This window comes from Archocentrus centrarchus, chromosome 1, assembly GCF_007364275.1.
Source record: "Archocentrus centrarchus isolate MPI-CPG fArcCen1 chromosome 1, fArcCen1, whole genome shotgun sequence".
In the NCBI taxonomy this organism is placed as follows: Eukaryota; Metazoa; Chordata; class Actinopteri; order Cichliformes; family Cichlidae; genus Archocentrus; species Archocentrus centrarchus.
This window is the reverse complement of record NC_044346.1, coordinates 28,222,956-28,230,312: the sequence shown is the minus strand read 5'-3', so window position 1 is coordinate 28,230,312 and position 7,357 is coordinate 28,222,956.

The following is a 7,357-nucleotide window of genomic DNA, read 5'->3' as shown; positions in this document are numbered from 1 at the left end:
TATTTTCACTGACAGTCGTTTTTATGATTTTCTTGTCTGTAAATTGTACAAGGTACAGTACCAGTCAAAAGTTTGGACACACTAACCCATTCATATAAATGGGTGAGTGTGTCTAAACTTTTGATTGGTACTATATGTCACTAAAGATTTTCAACTTAAATCACACACTGGATGTTGATGAGTACAATATTTAAATGTGAGTACAGTGTGAACAAGTCTGCAAAAGAGCATAAAAGTTTAGCACAATAACAAAACGACTTTGTGGAAGGGCTTATCTTAAGAGTTGTGTTAAGTTTTAATTACTGACAGAAGCTTATGCAGCTTTAAACTAAACGATAGGGGCTGAAGGACAAAATATCATGTGCACAAAAGTGTTTTTATACACAAACAGTAGTAGAAACACGCTGGTTGGTTGTGGCCATTATGGGAAAATGCAAAGTGGCTGGCTGTGACTGTTATGGAGTGTAGTCTAAATTTAATGTTTTTGATTGTTCTTGGATGACTAAAACAGGTTTGTACTACAATGGCCCTCTCACAAGTCTGCCCTTTGTGTTTGTTAATAAAAATTGAAAACCTTTCCTCTGTCTCAGTATCTGCATTTGGATCCACAGGGCTGGTTTAATTATGACAGAAAAATCTGACCAAAGACAGGACCCAGTAGACATGGTGTCAGTGAACCAAATCCTTCCTAATCAAGGTATTCTGTTAGACTGACACAAGCAGGCATTACGAATTGAACAGCAGCAATCCACTAATCACCATCTAACTCAGATAGGCAACCTGCTCCAGCTCCTCAACACAAATCCATCCAAATAGTTTAGCAGCTAGCAGTAGCATTAAAAACAACATGTCACAACGACAATCTCTCTCTCTCTCTCTCTAACACACACACACACACACACACACACACACACACACACACAGAAACTTAAGTCTGAGGAAAAACTAAAAAAAGATTCTGACTCTGAAAAAGCTTCAAAAAGAGTGTTAGGCATCAGTCGCGCTAGAGGAAAAAGAGGTTTGCAATCTCAAGCAACCATGAAAAAACAGTGGTTGGTGACAGATTGCAGTTAATTTATTTTGCATTCTGGGACTGATTGCAAATACTTGCAGTGACCAGTTGGTTGATCAGAGGTTGGGAGCACTGCACACTGAACCGCTGGGCAACACATTTCTTTTGCAGGTTGCCAAGTGAAAGACAACCTGTCTTGAACTGACTGCAATCAATCTCAGACAGATTGCAATTAACTGACTTTTTTTTTTTTTTTTGGCCACAGCTGCTTTATTGATAGTATAGGTTATGACAGTAAAGCGGGAGAAGAGATGTGGGAAGACATGCGGCAAAGAGCACAGGCCGGGACTCAAACCTGCGCTGCCAGCTTTTGCCTCACGGCATATATGTGGTCACCTGCGCTACCACTGAGCCACCTCGGCACCCAGCTGACTAATTTTTAAAGCCAAATGTTGGAATCAATCAGTCTGCGCTGATGAGCAACTCATCTGCTCTATCATTTATTTCTCTAAGTGAAAAAACAATATATGAATCACACAAACCTGAATTACTAAGGTTTGTTGCAGGAAATTTACTGTAACAAGCACTGAAATTAACACAGAAAAGCATGTCTTATTTTGTGCTCAATATGTGCGTGATAATTACCGTAGCAAGTTTTATTTATTTGAAATGAGATGGGGAAATGGTATCAGCACAAATATGTAATTGGCATGGCTGGATGGCTCAAAGCCGTGAGCCCAGTGCGAAAATTTTGGCTCTGTGCTGTAACTCTTTACTCAGTGGTCGCTCTGAGGAAAACTGAGCTGAACCTAACAGACCATTGAAAGGAGGGAGGAAGAGAATTCTGACATGAGATGCATACATCTTCTTTTTCCTTTTTACAGTGAGCAGGTGTGTTAGAATAATGTCTGAATGTTACAGTATGTTAGGTTAATTAAATTAACATGCATAATATTCCCAGTCTCACGCTTTCCTCTTCAGAGACTCAAAGTCAAAAGCAACAATAGAAACAATTGAACATGCCAGAATTTAATCCCCCGTCCACTTAGTGCTCTTTTGTGGGCTGTGCTACTTAACATCAATATTTAATATGAAAAAATGTTGAAATGCAACAGCACAAAATGCTGTCAGTTTAAGAAAATAAATATAACACACAGTAGATTCCTAAGAAAAAAGTCTGCTCTAATGAGGGATTTTTTCTGCTTTCCTGCAATCAACCCCACACCCCTTCATTTTTTAATTTTGATTTTTTTTTTAACACACCTCTGTAAATATCAATAAGGAGAAGTAGGCAACTTTTTCCACTTACTGAGATCAGCAGACAGTTTGAAAGCAAATAAATATGTGGAAATGGTTCATCTCTGTAACATCTCCTCAGTGAATCGCCACCTTATCTCCCTCGAGCTCCCTCCCCAGGCCTGGCTCCAGGGTGGGGCCCCGGTAACCCTATCCCGGGAAGGGTAAACTGTTTCCTTGCTGTTATAAACATAGGGGTCTTCTGAACCGCTCTTTGTCTGGACCCTCACCCAGGACCTATGTTGCCCGGGGGCTTGTCCCCCTGGTAGGGTCTCCCATGGCAAATTGGTCCTGGGTGAGGGTCCAGACAAAGAGCGGTTCAGAAGACCCCTATGTTTATAACAGCAAGGGAACAGTTTACCCTTCCCGGGATAGGGTTACCGGGGCCCCACCCTGGAGCCAGGCCTGGGGAGGGAGCTTGAGGGAGAGCGTCTGGTGGCCGGGCATTAGCCCGTGGTGCTCGGCCGGGCGAAGCCCGAAGAGGTTACATGGGCCCGTCCTCCTGTAGGCCCACCGCCCGCAGGAGGTGTCGTAGGGGTCGGGTGCAGTGTGTGTCGGGCGGTGGCCAAGGGCGGAGACTGGCTATTGGGACATGGAATGTCACCTCTCTGGTGGGGAAGGAGCCTGAGCTAGTGCGTGAGGTTGAGCGATACCAGCTAGATATAGTTGGGCTCACCTCAACGCATGACCTGGGCTCTGGAACCAGTCTCCTGGAGAAGGGCTGGACTCTGTTGCAGTCTGGAGTTGCCCTCGGTGAGAGGCGGCGAGCTGGGGTGGGTATTCTTGTATCCCGCCGACTTGCTGCCTGTACATCGGAGTTTTCACCGGTGGACAAGAGGGTTGTTTCCCTGCGCCTTCGGGCCGGGGGAACGGGTCCTGACTGTTGTTTGCGCTTGTGCGCCGAATGACAGTTCAGAGTACCCACCTTTTTTGGAGTCGCTGGGCAGGGTGCTGGAGAGTGCCCCATCTGGTGACTCCATAGTCTTGCTGGGAGACTTCAACGTTCATGTGGGCAATGACAGTGAGACCTGGAGGGGCGTGATTGGGAGGAACGGCCTGCCCAATCTGAACCCGAATGGTGTTTTGTTATTGGACTTCTGTGCAAACCACAGCTTGTCCATAACAAACACCATGTTTGAACATAAGGATGTCCATAAGTGCACATGGCACCAGGACACCCTAGGTCGCAGGTCGATGATCGATTTTGTAATCGTATCATCAGATCTGCAGCTGTATGTTCTGGACACTTGGGTGAAGAGAGGAGCCGAGCTGTCAACTGATCACCACCTGGTGGTCAGTTGGATCAGGCGGCGGGGGAAGATGCCGGACAGACCTGGTGCACCTAAACATATTGTGAGGGTGTGCTGGGAACGCCTGGCAGAAGCCCCAGTCCGGGAGATCTTCAACTCCCACCTCCGGCAGAACTTCGACAGCATTCCAAGGGAGGCTGAGGACACTGAGTTCCGCACCTCCATTGTTGAGGCTGCTGCTCAGACCTGTGGCTGCAAGGTGGTTGGTGCCTGTCGTGGTGGTAACCCTCGAACCAGATGGTGGTCACTGGAGGTGAAGGGAGCCATCAAGCTGAAGAAAGAGTCCTATCAGGCTTGGTTAGCCTGTGGGACTCCGGAGGCAGCTGACAGGTATGGACAGGCCAAGCGGAATGCAGCTCGGGCAGTGGCTGATGCAAAAACTCGGGTGTGGGAGGAGTTCGGTGAGGCTATGGAAAAAGACTTTCGGACAGCATCGAAGCAAACCATCAGGCGACTCAGGAGGGGAAAGCAGTGCTCCACTCACACGGTTTATAGTGCGGGTGGGGTGCTGCTGACTTCAACTGAGGCTATAGTCGGACAGTGGAAGGAATACTTCGAGGACCTCCTGAATCCCACTGACACGCCTTCTGTAGTGGAAGCAGAGTCTGGGGATGAGGGGGAAGACTTGGCCATCTCTGGGGATGAGGTCACTGAGGCAGTTAAACAATTCCGTGGTGGCAGGGCCCCTGGGGTGGATGCGATTCGCCCTGAGTTCCTGAAGGCTCTGGATGTTGTAGGGCTGTCTTGGTTGACATGCCTCTGTAACATCGCGTGGAGATCTGGGGCAGTGCCATTGGATTGGCAGACTGGGGTGGTGGTCCCAATCTTTAAGAAGGGAGACCGGAGGGTGTGCTCCAACTTTCGAGGGATCACACTCCTCAGTAAGGTCTATGCCAGGGTGCTGGAAAGGAGGGTCCGTCTGTTAGTCGAACCTCGGATCCAGGAGGAACAATGCGGTTTTCGTCCTGGTCACGGAACACTGGACCAGCTCTTTATCCTCTCAAGGATATTCGAGTGCGCATGGGAGTTTGCCCAACCAGTCTACATGTGCTTTGTGGACTTGGAGAAGGCATTCGACTGTGTCCCTTGGGGTATCCTTTGGGAGGTCCTGCGGGAGTATGGGGTGTCTGGCCCGTTGTTGCGGGCCATTCAATCTCTGTACAACCGCAGTGAGAGCTTGGTCCGTATAGCCGGTAATAAGTCGGATTCGTTTCCTGTGAGTGTTGGACTCTGTCAGGGCTGCCCTTTGTCACTGATTCTGTTCATAACTTGGACAGAATTTCTAGGCATAGCCAGGTGGCGGAAGGCTTCTTCCTTGGTTGCCTCAGAGTCTCATCTCTGCTCTTTGCAGATGATGTGGTCCTGTTAGCTTCATCAGGGGGTGGCCTCCAGCTCGCAGTCGACTGGTTTGCAGCCGAGTGTGAAGCAGCCGGCATGAGAATCAGCACCTCTAAGTCTGAAGCCATGGTCCTCAGCCGGAAAAGGGTGGAGTGCCCTCTCCGGCTCAGGAACGATACAAGCAGCAGAAATGAGTTTCCTTCGAAGGGTGGCTGGTCTCTCCCTTAGAGATAGGGTGAGGAGTGCAGCCATGTGGGAGGGGCTCAGAGTAGAGCCGCTGCTCCTCCACATCGAAAGGAGCCAGATGAGGTGGCTCGGGCATCTGATTAGGATGCCTCCTGTCCGCCTTTTGGGTGAGGTGTTCTGGGCATGTCCCACCGGGAGGAGGCCCCGCGGTAGACCCAGGACATGCTGGAGAGATTATATTTCTCAGCTGGCCTGGGAATGTCTTGGGGTCCCTCCGGATGAGCTGGAGGAGGTGGCTGAGGAGAGGGAAGCCTGGGCTTCTCTGCTTAGGCTCTTGCCCCCGCGACCTGGCCCCGGATAAGCAGAAGAGAATGGATGGATGGATGGATGGATGGATGGTTCATCTCTGTAACATGTTTTACAGCATCGTGGATCACCAGTTCTAACTGTGCATAATGCAGTAAATGGCAGCCAGGGTAGGGTTGATCTTTTCAGGAGTGTAGTGCTCCTCTCCAGCAGCTGCACCATCAGTTGCAAAAACCAACAAATCATACATGTAACATTTCTTCAGAGATGCCCTGATATCAAGGCATTCTGACTGTGGGATTAAATGATTAAATGAAGAAGTTAAAACCGATGACCATCTTCGGAAGACAATGACTCAACTGAAAGTGCTATCAGCCCCCTTGTTTCTTTCCACCAGTGAAAGTCAACTCTTCCATGATCCAAACTTCCCTCTCCACTGCTGAAGCCCCTGTTGATCAGTGAGAGGAGTCAATGCAGTTTGCAGAGAGCTCGCCTCTCTGCTTTTGAACATCAGTGGAGGATCCAAGCAGGTGAGTGCCCTTATTGTGTCAGAATTTCCTGGCTATTTTCCCACCAAAGCTAAAAAAAAGAGCGTCCATCACTAATGGCAGGAGTATAGGTTTGCGGTTCTCCAATAAACTTACTGCCCTTTCTCCTGTCAACTCTGTTCAGGCTGTAAATCCTTGTCACTTTTGGCTTTGGGTGACTGTGGTGTCACCCACTACGCTGCTCATTATATCTGGAAATCATCATGAGTACAGTCAGGTTTTTGGTTTTTACTTACCTCAGAATCTGCTTCTGCTCGATCACCCGTGGATATAAAACACAAGCCTGTCATTAATTAATCAGCTGGCAAGCGCAGTAATTTCTTTCTTTCTACCTGTTTGCAGTCTGTCTTTCCTCCAGGAAAGAATCTTTGGGCTGAGTAGTTACCTTCCTCAGAATATCACAACCATGAAGAGGCCTTCAACAAGGGTTGGGTTCTGATGTTACCTCCCCATAGTCCACATGATTGCACCATAGATCTCCTCCCTGGAACTCTGTTTTCCTCCAGCCAGCTTTATCATGCACTGAACATGAAGCGATGGAGCAGTACACTTTATTCTCTAATAGTAGGTATGTGTCCCTTGTCCTCACCTCTTGGGTTACTATCTATCTTGGTTATAATAAAAAAAAATTGTTAATATTTTCTACCATTAATCAGTTCACCCTTTGAATCTCATCACTTGGGCCACTATTTTCTCTAAACAGAACAGGACACTATAACCAAAAGAAACCATTATTAGTATTTAATTGTGCCTTTTGCACAATGCTCCTAATGCTCCTGTTATTTTTCAAGCACTAGTTAAAAACATGATCAGAAACGACCTTAATTGTTTTGTTTTGTCTTGATGATATTCTCTTTTTTTTCCTGAGACCTCGATGAACAACTCATCCATGTTTGCCAACTGTTTTCAGCTTTCGTGAAAATAAACTGCATGTCAAAGCTGAATGAGTTCTGCACAAATTCTACATTTCTTTGTTTTCTTTTTTGGGATTCATCATAGTGAGCAGGCAGGTGGGCAAATGCTACAGGTTTAACCTCTTTTGAAGCCTCTTTAGGGTATCAGACATCATGATTTCCTTCACAGGAGGAGGAAACAGCGGTCCCATCAGTTGAACATCATCTCCTTTGCTGCAATAGGCTTTGGAAGGAGACTAAGGTGGTGCTCTGAACAAAAAAGCTGATCATAGGAGGATCCTGGCCCTACGCTAGCTACAAGGTCAGAAAGTGTGGCTTTCTATTTAAGGTACTGCCTTAAAGACTCTCGAAAACACTCTCCTTTATAAATGTGTCATTTAGGAAATTATCAAACCATTCTCTGTTCATGTAAAGCTCTCTAAATCTTTTTGAATCCCCTTAACCCTT